The sequence below is a fragment of the Ischnura elegans genome, chromosome 12 (assembly GCF_921293095.1).
Source record: "Ischnura elegans chromosome 12, ioIscEleg1.1, whole genome shotgun sequence".
NCBI lineage: Eukaryota > Metazoa > Arthropoda > Insecta > Odonata > Coenagrionidae > Ischnura > Ischnura elegans.
The window spans coordinates 75,256,975-75,272,056 of NC_060257.1; positions in this window are offsets into that span (position 1 = coordinate 75,256,975).

The following is a 15,082-nucleotide window of genomic DNA, read 5'->3' on the forward strand; positions in this document are numbered from 1 at the left end:
GAGCGTTTCAATTCGACTGATGTCATAAGTGTCATGATGGCACAAATTTTATATCTAATAGTTTATTGAATCAGTGGGTGGTAAATACATATCTGAATAATTAATCGATAGTGGTTAGGCCACGAAAAATCTCCTTGTTATCTGCTCAAATGTGTTCAATCGAAATGTTGTCATTCACAGGTTCTTGCTGTGGCAGATAACATAAATCTTCTAAGTGATGCTAAGATAATTACTCACAAGACTCCTCCTTTTTCGTATTAAAAATAGCCCTTATTTACCTTATTAGTTTTTAAGGTGTCTTCAAACTGCTCATTGTTATCAGCAATTACGTAACGAGTGCACCTAAAATGATGAAATAAATTGAAAATACTTGATCATGTATCTACACCCCGAGGTAAGGACTATATTACTCAATTGCTTTGTAACTAAAAACATCCCACAAATATAAAGATGCATATGGATTTTTAGTCGGCCATGTCAGAAGCTAAGTAATATTAACATCAAAGTATACCAAATGCATTCGTATTGCAGAAATCATTGTATTTACCTTATATACTTGAGCGTGACCTAATTCTACTCTTTCACTTCAGCATCCAAGCATTTGACACATTAGCCTTGATATTATTCGACTTTTTCAGGGGTGGTCTGAGGTGATTGGAGTCCCTCGGCTGGTACTTGTGATTGGATCCTCCTACCCGCGGGATTGTCCTCCCTCGGAAAATTTTAGGAAATTGCGTGCCCGGAAATGGATTTTGACGCTATTCTGCTTCTTAAAAACTTGATAAAAGTTAATGTAGAAATAGAAATTTCAAAAGAAAAAATGCTATGAAAAGTGAGAACTTCGTAGCTTTTAAAATTGAAAAATTAACTATTGTTCTATTATTATCTATTTTGTAAATTCGTCCCTTGAAACTGTCCTGGAATCTAAAAAACAAAACATTAAAATAACCATTTCGAAACCCCTTTCAAAAAATTATCAGATTCTCTTTTAACGTTTCACACCTTTATTTAATTTTTATTTAATCTTTTTACAGTGGCAATGTTCTAAATATATTTTACTAAACATATTACAGTGGTAACTCAAGCGAGGGCAAAGAAAACGAATTACGAAAAAAGGATCTCAGCAAGACGTGGCGTTGTCTCATGACTTGCAGGGCTGAAAAGGAATACCACCATCATTATTTTTTTTTTTTTTTTTTATTTTATTCCCAAACCACCGAATACAGCTCATGTTGGCCATTTTACATCGGGGTATTCAACAAATTTAATAATTAAACGCACACGAACAACCATGCCCTGGACAGGGGGAAACCTACCCAGGCGGGACTCGAACCCGCGACCTCTTGTTTGGCAGGCAGAATCATTACGAATCATTATCATCATTATCATCACGAATCAAGGATCCTAAGATTGATTTTAACGAATCTCTCCTTTTCCCCAGCCTTTTCATAGTGACTTATTCCTCCTCTTTAACGTACAATTTTATGATGGCAAAAAAATTGGTCTGAATAATCTGAGTCTTTTTTTATTTCACCTCTCATATGCCTTTCACGATAGATGACCAACCGACCTAGTCAGACTTTTTGGCAATGTATACCTAAATGCTAAAATAAAATACTTGGCGTGGGTGTTTGACAAAGTTTATTTCTTGTGGGATGACTCATACTCTATTATAAACAAAACTACTCTCTTTTATAAGTTGCTTAACTGCGATTGGGTATTTAAATTACTTTTATTCTACTTACCGCAAGCATGAGACGTAAAGGCCTGCCAGCCATAAGATATCCTTTTTCACGCTTGTAACGTACGTGGCTCCCTCTAGTGTCGAAATTGAGAGAGTTTGAAACCACGTATCGACGGCACGTATGTATTACCGCCTCCGCGTGCCGTGCAATTGCAAAATCATGACACTCAGGTTGCGAGTTGAATTCGCTTAGCCTTGTTACATTCGGGTCACAAGTGCTTGCGCGAATCTCAGCTCTCCCGAAATATTTTATTCCATGGGGAAAGTTTTCCATGTTTTTAACACTCGTATCAAATCAATAAATAACTCTCTAAGAAGTACGTAACCTCGTTGTCAACCATGTTTATTCTCACGTTCAAGTATATATTTTCTCAGCAAACCTTTCGAAGACTGATGAAATCTTACCTGTGAAATTTATATTTGCCCTTTTTTTATTCGGTTCGACCAAATGTTTGTATATTTTTTCTTTCTTTTTTTCCATTTTCTGGTTTTGAGTTGTTACGAACTTGTTTTGCTCTTCGGCATTATCTACTTTTTTTTCCACCGGATGAATATTTTTTCACTCAATAATTTTTCTTTTTTGCATATCTTTGGTGATCTTCTATGCACCAATTTATGATCGGTGAGAGCTTACCCTGCCTGGTGGCATATTTTACGGGCTCCGAAGGCAAAGCGTATCGCATACTTCTTAATGATGTTTATACACCCCCTGCCAAACACCATTGAGGTGGCTCGGAGGGAATTATGTAGATATTTGATTTATACGTGATTTTGAGCTGGAAACTTGTATTGTATTTTGCAATTTTTCTCTCGATTTGATTCGATAAAGAAACTTAAGTATAATGCTGCACCTTACTACATTATTTTTCACGCTTGTTCATTCCCTCTTTCTCAAGCGTTTATCATCGCCGAAACGTCCATTGAGTGATGCCACCTATCGGTAAAATTCTTAAAGGCTATACGATGGACGAGGCAAGAAAGAAATAGTCAGGAATCTACATCTACATCTACATAATACCCCGCAAGCCACCTAAAAGGCGTGTGGCAGGGGGTGTTAGGACACCAGCCGTTTACAGCTATTAAAAAAAAAGAAGTGCTCTAACGAGGTTGGGACAAGCGTTTATTAAAGTCCTTTATTGTTCGGGGGAAAAACGAATTCCCATGTCTATCCGTTCGGCAAAAAATCTATCTTAATTTATCGCTTCTGTTGGACCTGGAAATATAGTGTGGCTCTAAGATTATGTTCTCTGTGTCGCTCTTAAAGATATCCATTCTTAATTGTTCAAGCAATCTAAGCCTAGCGCGCAGCCTCCGAGTCTCCAGTGGCTCCCAGCCTAATTCGCTTAACATCTGGATAACACTGTCTGTACGCCCGTAGCGGTTTTTGACGAAACGCGCAGCCTTCCTTTGTATCTTATTCAGTTCGCGGATTAAGTCTTTCTGCACTGGATCCCATACACTCGCTGCATATTCAAGGTGCGGTCGGACGAGAGCGAAATAGCACCTTTCTTTTACTTTCTCATCCGAAAATCTTCCCACAATACGCTTGACGAATCCTAATTTCTTCAGGGCTATGCCGCAAATATTCTTTATATGTGTTCCCCACGTGAGGTTCGAGGTTATCGTAACTCCCAGGTACTTCACTTCGTCTGTTGCCTTTATGTTAATGCCATCCACTGCATAAACATGGTTAGTGTTGGACGAATTCCGCAAAAAATTTACCGCCATGTATTTGCTCAGATTAAGTTCGAGTCCCCACTCTTGACTCTACAAATGAACGTTGTTTAAGTCCGATGATAGATTTCCATAGTCAGAGTGATCACTAATTTCGCGATAGATGACAGCGTCGTCAGCAAGTAAACGTATTTTACTGTTAATGCGGGAGCGGAGATCGTTGATGTATATAATGAACAACAGGGGGCCGATTACGCTTCCTTGTGGAACACCTGATGTAACTTTTACAACATCAGAGCTAATTCCGTCAAGAACTACTTTTTGTTTACGATCTCTGAGAAAGTCGCGTATACAGTTTACAACTGTTTCGTTTAATCCGCATGACTGTAATTTGTATAAAAGTTTGTTGTGAGGTACAGTGTCGAAAGCTTTCTTAAAATCTAGAAAAAAGATCTGATAGAGAGATAAAGATCAGATAGAAAGAAGAGAAAGGATCTGTTGAAGATGGCTTACTACTAAAAGAAGAATCTTCCTACATTTGAGAATACGACCATAGAAGTGAGGAAAAATTCTTCACCTGCTATGTATGGAGCATTTTTGTATGTGGGAGCGTGGCTTGGACGTTGACAGCTAGATAAGTCAAGAGTGGAAGCATTCGAAATGTGGCGATCCCGAAGAATGATGAAGATAATTGGATCGACCGATTAAGCAGTTAGGAAGTGCTTAGAATAGTGGGAGAGAAGAGAATTCTTCTAAAAATCTAACGGAGAGCACAGGAAAACTCAGATAGCCAGATTATGAGGCATGATGACCTGATGAAGACAATCGTTGAAGGACAGGTGGAAGGGAAGAAGGGCAAGGGACGACCCCGAATGAGTTACATAGGACAGGTTATAAAATATGTTAAAGAGAAGGAATACGTCGCTACGAAAAGGGTATCGGATAGGAGAACTTCGTCAAAACAAACTTAGGATTCTTGATTCGTGATGATAACGATTGTGGTGCTTCTTTTCAGTTCTGCAAGTCGTGAGACAATGCCGCGTATTGCAGAGATCCTTTTTTTTAATTCGTTTTCATTGTGTTCATTTAAGTTACCACTGTAATATTTTTAGTAAAAGCTTAGAAAATTCCTGGGTTAGGAATCTTATCATAATTTTTGTCCCCCTATAACAGCTCAATGATGATTAAAAATGACTTAAAGCTACAGTAGCCACAACAAATTCCCATTAAGATATTTAATAATAGACTCAAAGTTTCCTCGATCGAGCATCAAGTTTATTCAATAATGTAATCGGTGCGGTGTTATTAAGGCAATTAAAGTCACTGAATACTGAAAACTCAAATTGGCTACTGGCAGGTTTTTTCTGAGTGTAGCCACGACCACTGGAATCCTTCTACTTCTTATCGCTTTGCGTGAAAAAAAAGTTTTAAATGGGTGATCAAGGCCAGGGAAACGTAGCAATAAAGGGTAATGGATGTGCAGGCTGCTTCTCTGTGATGGTTGCGGATTCTGGCTTCGGATTGGTGATTGCGTTGTTTCATTACTTTCCCTTTCACTGGTAACAGCGTATTTTTTTCGACGGGCATCCGACGGCTGATCCTTGCGGGCCCATGCAATAACCAAATGATGGTCCCAGGGTAATGCTTCCTCAATGTTCCTTTGTTATAACTCTCTTTCTTTCATCCTACGACGCGATAACTTTCCCCTTATTTTCCGGAATTAGTCAGCAAGGACCATTTCCAAGAAGATAATGGAGTCAAAAGTGGTACGAGCCGACATCGTGGCTAGGTTACATCGCGTAGTTATCCAGCATGTCATAATACAATACCCGAGAGGGCGGCAAATTAATAGCACGCATTAACAAAGATACTTGTGGATCTAAGAACTATATAAGCGCTGCGAATATTCCCAGGTGTTTTAAAATGAAATGTTCTTAAAACATCTGAAGGAATTATATAAATGTATCTAGGCATTAATAATCAACGTGAACTTTTGAGAATGCCATATTTGCATTAAAACCGCGTTAAAATAATAACTCTGGACTTTATATAGTTTGTGCATTCATTTTTCATTACACATTGGTAAATTATTCGATAGAATCTAAAAACCTGTTAGTGGATCTCATAGACGTGTAATTTAGGTTATTGAAAAACTTATCAATAAAGTAATAGTTCTCCGTTATGTATGAAAATGATCTGAGCACAATTTTATGCCTTAATTTTTTAATATATACGTTTAGAATCACTTTCATTTGAAATATTTGTTGGTGGGCAAAAGAATAGTAGCATATGTAGTTACCATGTTTGAGTGCTGTTTTTTTTGTATTTTCTACTCGAATTGGATAATTATCTTCAACGAAAGTTGCCTACCGAACTCATTGCATGACATTTTTTTCCAATTCGGTTGATATTTTATCTGAGGGTGTTTGTTTGTAATTTGTGGAATGTATTCTCAACATACAAAAACCTTCATTGATTTTTAGTTGGGAGATTATACAATTAGTTGGAGGGATATAGTTAAATTTATCAGCAGCATTAAAAACTCAATTTCTCTTTTACTTTCCGAAATATGGATTTGGCTAGATAAGTAACTTACTTTTTATTTACCGGAATATTAATGGTAAACTCATTGTAGTCGCTGTGAAAGATTTATTACTAAGCAGAATCAAAAACCTCGCTTATCTCTTTTAGCCTACGTACGCTTGGAAAATGTATTTTGGGAAAAGCTGTTCCCGTACCTCACCACACGAATGGTAGATTACCCTTTCATCATTCTCAGTGCAGACCCCTTTTTTAGTGTCCTCAGAGATCAATTCTCCTCTCAACGGCTTCACTTTCGATTGATCTATGCATAAAAAATCCAAGTCTCTGATGGATTTGGACGCGAAAATGGGTTAAAGTAGTGCATATCCCTTGCTTGGATTGGATTGACGGAGAAGAAAATTTTTACCTTTTTTATTATTATCTAATTTTTCGTGAAATATTGAATCACCGTTCAGCTTATTTTCCATAGTCCTTACGTGTCCATTTCGAATCGTATAGGTGGCTTTACTTGAAGATGAAAGAGCAAACTTGTGGGAATGCCTTTTGCTGTAATCTACTAAGTAATTGAACGCTCACTTGTTTGATGTTAGTATAATTTAAATTATTTTTTCCCTTAATTTGGTAGCCAAAGGTGATTACGTTTTGTAATGAATCCGCTTTATTTCTCTTCTGTCTCGATGAATAAACTTTTTTATCACTTGCATTAGCTGCAAGTATTCCCTCTATTATCCGTCGAGATATTTTATTACTCATTCACTTACGGTGTAAGCAATGTGTTTGCCACGCGCTATTATTCTTTACTGTTATTTTCATACAGTTGCGTAGTTGAAGTTTAGATTGATCCACATTGTTGCATGACGATTCATGATGATCAAGAGAAATTTTAACATATGACCACTTATTGTATCAATATAATTAAAAGATCCAAATGGAAATAATTATATTCATTCGCAATTCGTGATCTGTGTACTTATATTTTATTTGAGGTCTGCCTTTTCCATTATTGCCATCTACTTGTCCCTCTATTACCTTCGGCTTGATAGACTGTGAAGGCTACAAAGCAATGTAAAAAAAACTTTCTCTGCAATTAACTTTTCTTCTTATCAATCATTGGGTTAATTATAATATTTGTTCAATAACTGCTGTTCCATTACATTGTTTAACATTTCGGTAATTTTTTTTGTGTATCTAGAGGTATTCGAATTGCGATAGAGCTTTTCTTTTTTATTTCTTAACGGCTGGTGTCCTAACGACCCCTCCTAAACGTCTGTTGAGACGGAATGAGGGGTCGTGCGTTGATTTTCATAGATGCACAGCATGTGGGACGAAATCAGTGAGTACTTGTGAATGTTCAAATGCTTCTTATTGAATTGCGTGGCGCTCCAAAACGTGCGAGATTCAAATGGCTAAAGTGGATCGAGGGAGAACAATATAAGGCTTCAGTTAACCAATCTTAGAACGTAAAGTATGATTAATGAATTTTTTATGGTAAATAATTTTTGCATAATGTGGAGAGCTCAATTGTCTTGATCCAATTTTCAAATGGAATATTAAAAGGGAGAACTCCTATGATTACCTGTGACTGATGGTATCTCTAGTGGCCTACTTATACATATATCAATTCAGTGGATTCCTGCAGCCATGGAACTGTCCTAACGTATGGCCGTTGATTTTTATCTTTGGACATTGCAATCTACTGATTATCATGATATGGTCGGAACATGAGAAATGGCTGCTGCAGTAGCACTTTCTATTTGAAGTCTCACAACCATCTACCTAATGTTATGTATTTATTCGTTTTTAAATATTAATTTGCTCGCTCGGTATCAGGGTGATTTGGGAGAATTATACATGAAATTACTCATTTATAAGGTCTTGTATTGAAAAAAAAGAATTAAATCCTAATTTGATAAAATTTAAGCAAATTACTAAATCTAGCAACAATTTCAAATGCTCAAATCAATTTTTGAGACGACGTTACCTACCCCATTGATATTTCTCATTTTCATCCCGCCAACTCATTATCCTCGTATACACTTCATTATGTTCTCATATTATTATTATTAAAATAATGAAGTTACAAGTTGACCATTTGGTCGGGTGATAACATAGATTAGTTAAAAATTTACACAAATTAGTACATATTTAAAGTTGTTTTAGTTACAGGTCATAGTTTACGCAAGTAAATCAATGACTTGGAAATGAGGAAGAAATGAGGCAGAGGCAAAATATTTAGTGCTGGTGCAGCTTTTCCCGAGAGTTAATTTATAAACACTTCAACCTATATTAATTAATGAACACCCTATATCCCCAGAAAAATCACTTGGACTAGGGACCTGAATTGATGGAAAAATGATAATTTTATTTTTACTTATCTCAAGTCCCGAAAACAGCACAATGTGGCCCTTACTTCGGGAGTTTAAACAATCAAATATAGACGATCACACACCCATGTCCTGGAAAGGGGAACATCCAGGCGGGACTCGAACCCGCGACCTTTCGGTATGCTAGGCGAGGACTTATTCCCGCCGCCACCGAGGCGATCTCTGTTAAAACAATATGTAGACTGTTTAAATTGTGCAGACCCAGTTGGTTCCTGATAAATCCACTTATTCGTAAACATCAGCTGATCACAACACAGTTCTATTTTTGCAGATATCATTATGTGTTGCTTAGTAACGCAGGTGTTTGTGAAGTGCGTTTTGTGTTGCTTGGCGGATTTAAGGATTAGTGACTTGCACGAGAAAAGAGTTGTTATGACATTTGGTATTAAACACGGAAAATCTGCGAACGAAACTTTTGATATATCTAAGGTGGCTTACAGTGACAATGCTGTGAAGCGAAATTTGTTCCACGTCTGATGACGGAAGACCAGAATGCCCATCGCGTTCAAGTTTGTCAGGAATTCCTTGAGCGTTCTGGAGAAGATGAAATCTTCTTGTCAAGAATCATATCAGGTGATGACCTTGCTCCTTGTGGCTTCTTCTTGTTCTCCCAAATATAAAAATTTTAAAAGGAAGAAGATTTGAGGCGATACCTGAGATGAAGAAAAATGCGACACAGCAGAAGAGCACCACAAAAGAACCATGCCGGAATTGTTTACATAAGTGGAAAGTCGGAATAAGTGTGTCCGTAGTGTAATTTGAAGGAGACATACGTGTAACTCGTAAATAAATTATATTTTTTAAAATGTATTCGTATAGTCTACGTATTTTTAATAGACCTCGATTATTTAGGAAAATGGTTAATTTATGAACACTTCAACTTATATTAATTTATAAACTCCCGATATCACTGATCTGTTGGATTCTCGCTGGAAAATCACTCGGACTGTGAGGTCTGAATCGATGAAATAATAACAATATTCCACGGCCGTGCGGGTGAAGATTTTCTACGCGGAAAAAACTTACTTCGCCCATCGACCCTGTGCGGGCTGGTGTCGGATTTCTCCCTTGAAAGGCTTCCTCTCGCCGTGGGCTTTCACCGCGGCGCAAAACTTCCCTTTCACTCGTAAATCTGACGATAGCTCAGTTCTGCGGATGAGTTAATGGAGGGAAGCCATTTCATCCGAATATCTCGCTCTGCAAACATGTGGTTTACTTATCAGCTATTATTAGTCAGCCATAAGCCGCGATCCAATAAGGTTCCAGTATCGACAAGAGACTTTCCATCTCCCTAAGTTCCTATTACTCGTTTATTTCTTGTTTTGTTGCTTCATATCTCGTACTGACGTTGAGAACTATGTATAGAAAAGATTTCTCTCTCATTTGTCTTTTATTTTTCAACGTATTAGTGTGTCACACATACTGTGAATCAACCCGAAGGTTGGTTGGTTAGAGCTCACCCGGAACCAAATCACAGGCAAGTGAATACCACACATTCAGGGCTATCTAAGAATAAACAGCAATTGACACTCTTGCCAATGACTAGAAAACACCAACATTATATCATCCCTGTAAAACGAACTTATCGTGCCGTAATAATTTTAATTTTTACCATTTCCACATGCGCGTGACCCGAGATGTTGGTATACCAGCCTTTAACACCTTGAGTGCGGCAAGACGTGATATCACGTCATGGTGAGCTATCCCCTGGTGCTGATGACGTGATATCACGTCATGCGTACCCCGAGGGTTCCGGCCCTCTTTCAGAGCTCGGTTCAGTTCTATTTTGACCTTTCGCGCCCCTAAGTTGCTTAGCAGGGATCTAGCAGCTCATTTGTGAAGACCGTTTCAAGTAACCTTTCTTGGGAGAATCGAGAGAATTTATTTCTTTTACCTTAAGGTAAGCCAATTTCCATTCATTTTTCCCCGTGTATTGTATGCTATTATTTTTATTTATTTCTATTAATGCGTGATATGAAAAATGTTATTCGAGTTTTATTTTTAAAATCATATGTATTTACTATCTGGAACTTAATTAGGTGTATGTATTAATTTTATATTCCGTTTTTATAATGTTTAGCGAGATTATGAATATTTTTTTCCATCCTTCCTTTTCTTCTTCAGTGAGCCTAGTATTTTTCGAACCTTTATTGTCTGATGTAAATAAGCCGAGGGGAGGGGAATAAAAAAAATATGGTGCTTCTTGGAAATATACCTACTTCCTGTTTTGGTACTGGTATGAATTTTAGTAAGGGGGTAAAAAAATTCTAAACCTATCAGTTCAACTATATATCTCTAATATTGTATCGTTTCTATTGGACCTCCATATGTACTTCTGTTTTAAGATTATGCTCTCCGTATAGATTTGATTGACTGAAATAATAAATTTTGTTTGCCTGACAATGCCTTGAGTTTCGTTCATATATGGCCACAGTAATTTCAATTGAGGACTCTAAAAGCCTATCATACCAGAGTAATTTTTATAATTATGGAGATAAGTGCCCATAATGGTTGGTGGGGTGTACAATATTGTTGCGATAAGGGATGCTAGCAAATAACTGCTTAGTAGGTATATGTACGAGTGGAGTTTTGAAGTCGAGAGAATTTTCAGAGACTGCGCGATCCTTGCTTTAATGTTGTGTGGAGGACATTTCAAGGGCAACACTCCGTCCGTCGGATGGGACGTTAAGGCGTGGTCCCCTTGGCACCTTTCGCTAAGAGCAGGCTAATGCCGACGCCGGGTTTCTCTCCACCCTGCCTTACCAATCCTTCCCTCACGGTGCAAATTACCTAAGCTGTCGGTCCCCTCCTTCAAAATAACGTGAACCTTGAACCGTGAACACGCATTACCTTCACCGAGATATATTGTCTTTTTTTCCTATTTTATCCCTTCCGAGTAATTTTATTTTCCTTTTCTACTGTCGTTGTCACGTCCACACTAGAATCTGCCAAACTCATCTCCAAATCCGGTGAAGTGGGCGTAAATTACAGAGAAAGTCTCCGCATCTCATAAAGGCGTGGTGAAAGGAACTATATTGGTGAAGGCGTTGTGTCCAAAGAATTCTGTAGTGAAAGGAACTGAGTTTATCGTCGGGACAAAAAGATAATCCCGTGGCCGAATGAGTGGCCGCATATACTGTCCTATTCGTATTCAAGAGTAGAAGCAGACAGTGAAACGATGTTATGGCGTACGGAATTCTTCTCCAACGGGCCAAAGGATTCGATAACGAGTTAAGGACAAATTCTGAAACAATGAAAGGATTGAAACAGAAGAATATACACCAATTGGAGTATATAATATTCAACTTGTGTGCGTGACTACGAACAAAATCACTTGTTCAATGCTGCGCGTTTAAACAGAAAAGTAACCTCCAACGGCCGTAACGGCCGTAACTCCAAAGGACAACGTCACGGGTAATTCCACGTGATTTATTAGAAAGTAAAACCCCCAAAGTATTCTTGCAAAAACATGAAGAAAACGAAGTAGTCTCTGACGCAAAATGTTACAAAAGTGTTATCAGAGCGACGTCAAAAGTTCTTTACTTACGTATTTTTATTTTAGAATTGGTAAATACCAAAAATCTGTATTTGGAAGGCAAAATTTAAATTACAAATGTATTTCAAATACACGTTTTACACATTTCAAATGTATTTCAAATACTTGTATGTAAAAAACTGCCCAGCTCTGACTATAACAACACAAATTTTGGGCTTCGAATATTCTAACAATGGGGTTCAAAACCTTGATAATGGCATTATGTGCCGGAAACTGGGTCGGTAGAAATGAAGTATGGAAGTAGATAAGTGCTGTCATTATGTTAAATATAAAGTTATTGTGTTGACCTGATGATGACTCTGATTGCTCGTAAAGCGGCCGTGATGTGTATAAAGTTAGCACTTAAAGTTTTTGCGGTTATTAAAAAAATATTTTAAAGGGAAGGCAATGGAAAAATTACTATTTTACTCCTGACTTACTTTTTTAAAATGACATTCCCCATGACGGTATTAGAAAATCTGACACCTCCTAACTTAAAGAGGATTATGGTTTATATCAAAATTTTTGTGGAAAACTTTCTCAATATGCGATTAAAAACTTTATGCGTATTTGAGCACCAAATTATCCTGAAGTCTGAATGGTAAACACTAAGAAATCTGAAACAGGAAGTTTACAGCACCCTGTCTTACGGCGTCCATTCCAGCTTACACGTCTGTAGTGCCCTCTACGTCCTCTTACTCCTAGCTTCTACCTCTCCATTGAATCAGGTACCCGACCATTAGTGTCTAAACCCTAGACACACTGTGCCGCTATTCTCTTCGTGGAGTAGATTAATTATCACTCACAGATTCATCTAGAGTCGTCTTTGTTATACGTGGTAAGCTTTGAACTCAAGAAAGTCTCAATGGACGTACTGTGTATATATAGATGACGTTTCGTCTTCCTAAAGTAGCATGCTACTAGTATTTTTCACGCATCCAGTGCTTCTTGAAACATTTATAGAAAGACACACGAAAGCTTTCAACTTGTGTGACCAAGGAGCGTTCCTGAAGCACGGACGGACAGTAAACTCCATTCACGGTCGGAAATCTGAGACATAAGGTTCACAACAGCCCCTCTTCACCTGGGTCTATTCTTTCCTAGGCGTCTCTAGTGCCCTCACCGTCCACTTCCTCCTGTCTCGCCTCTCTCCATTTTCTATCTGATTTCCTCGTCCTTTTCTGCGCTATCTCCGGAGAGCGCTCTTCAAGATGCGTCCTCGCCCCATCCTCCTTAATGGCATCCATTTTCCTCGTCGCCAACGTTCAGTCCTTCCACTGACTCAGCTTTACACTTTCCCCGGCGAAACTTCCCGGGCTCCCTTGTCTGGGGAGTGCCTACGGCGTGGATTAGAACGAAAATATCCAGTGAATAAAAATAAAACAGTCTACCGGGTTTGGGTATTTGAAAAACAAACTAAAAAATAGTATTTTTAATACCTTTTAAAATACAAAATACATTTATATGGAAACTAAGAGATCTTAAAAAAACTATAATCAGCCTTGACACGTTATGAATGGTTGCAAACATAAAGAAAACGTTTCCAAAGAAAACGAAGTAATCTCTGTCGCATAATGGTACAGAAGTAGAGAGAGCAGAGCTACTTCAAAAATATTTTACAAATGTATTTTTTATTTTATACCCTCAGTTAGAATTTTATTTCGAGAATAATATAAGTAGATAAAATTTAAAAATTGAGCACCGTATTAATAAATTTTACAAAAAAATGAGAATCATAGCGTATCAAATTTACATTCTCCAAGATGTAGTACCTATGTTTATAAAGCTATTGAGGTGCTACTACACAATGGTGCAAAATGTTTTTAGGCACGGAATGACGGTCTGGGGTATGGCTTCTATAACTCTGTTTATATCAGGAACTAGAAGAGAATATAAAAATCGGTTGATGAAAACTGTAAATTTAGAGTTAAGTCTGATGAAAACACTTGTGAAAAAAATATAATGTGTCAACTACTGACCAAATGATGAAATTGGCTACAATAACGGAAAATTATAATAAAAAAGAGTGTAACGTCCTTGTAAAAACGCACAAGGTATGCCAATAATAAATTCTTCTGTTTTTTAAATTATTGATAGTTAACACAGGGGAAAAAATTTACGATTTTTCATGAAATACATGCTTAAATGTGGTTATTGGTGTAAATACAAATAAGATTATGATTAATATTGTCATGCGATATAAATTTTATGCAAATAAGTCGTTAAAATGAAGTGTTTTTGTGCAGCGAATACAGTATTATGTTTAAGTAAAGGCACAATTCAGTATTTTACTAAAAATTCATAACTTACAAGTACGTTTAAATTAAGTCCTACTGCTGAAAGAAATCCGTAAATTTCTTTTGGACAGTCCTTTTCTGCTTGGAACCGGATTTTGTTGACGTTATATACGAGGCTTTGGAATTTATTGACGAAAAATCCGAGGTTTTATCAATGCTAACACTTTAAGTTACGCGGGATTAATGAATGAATGACGTTATATCCGTGTCGACTTTACGGCCGACGCCGTAATAAGCAATTGCACTGTAGAGTTTAATTTTTACTCATTATTATACGTATTGTGTATTAGGTTTGCTACGAAGTTCCCGCCGTTATTTGCATTATAGAATTCTGCATGTCTTAAATGATTTTAGCTCAATGTTTTAATTAATGCGAAAAAGAGCTATATTGTTATACTGGAATCTATTTTTTTCAGATAAATTTCTCACGAACTTTTCAGATCGTAAAAATGGAATGTCAAGTTCAGAAAAATTAGCTTAATTGACGTTTTATTTTTGCATTAAGTCTAGATTCTAAGGCCGCAGAAGCTTTTCGCAACATTTGTGCAATGGATGGAGTGGGTGTTATAGCTCTAAGTACCGCTTCAGATTGGTATGCCAACCTCAAGAAAGGAACTGTTGACCTCAGAGACACGCCTCGTTCTGGCCGTCCAGTTGAATTCGATGAAGACATTCTAAGAAAAATGGCAGTAATTTTGTTGCCAGCCTAATAACTTACTCTTATAATTTTCCAACTTTAGTGACGACAATAATTTTATACTGTTGTGGCAATGCTATCATTATTTTCTGTAATAATTAAATCTATGGATTAATTTTTGCCGAAGAGAATACAGAATTAATATAGATTTCCTGCAAGGGAAAAATCTATTTAGGGAACAAATGAAATTTAGATTTTATTTAATCA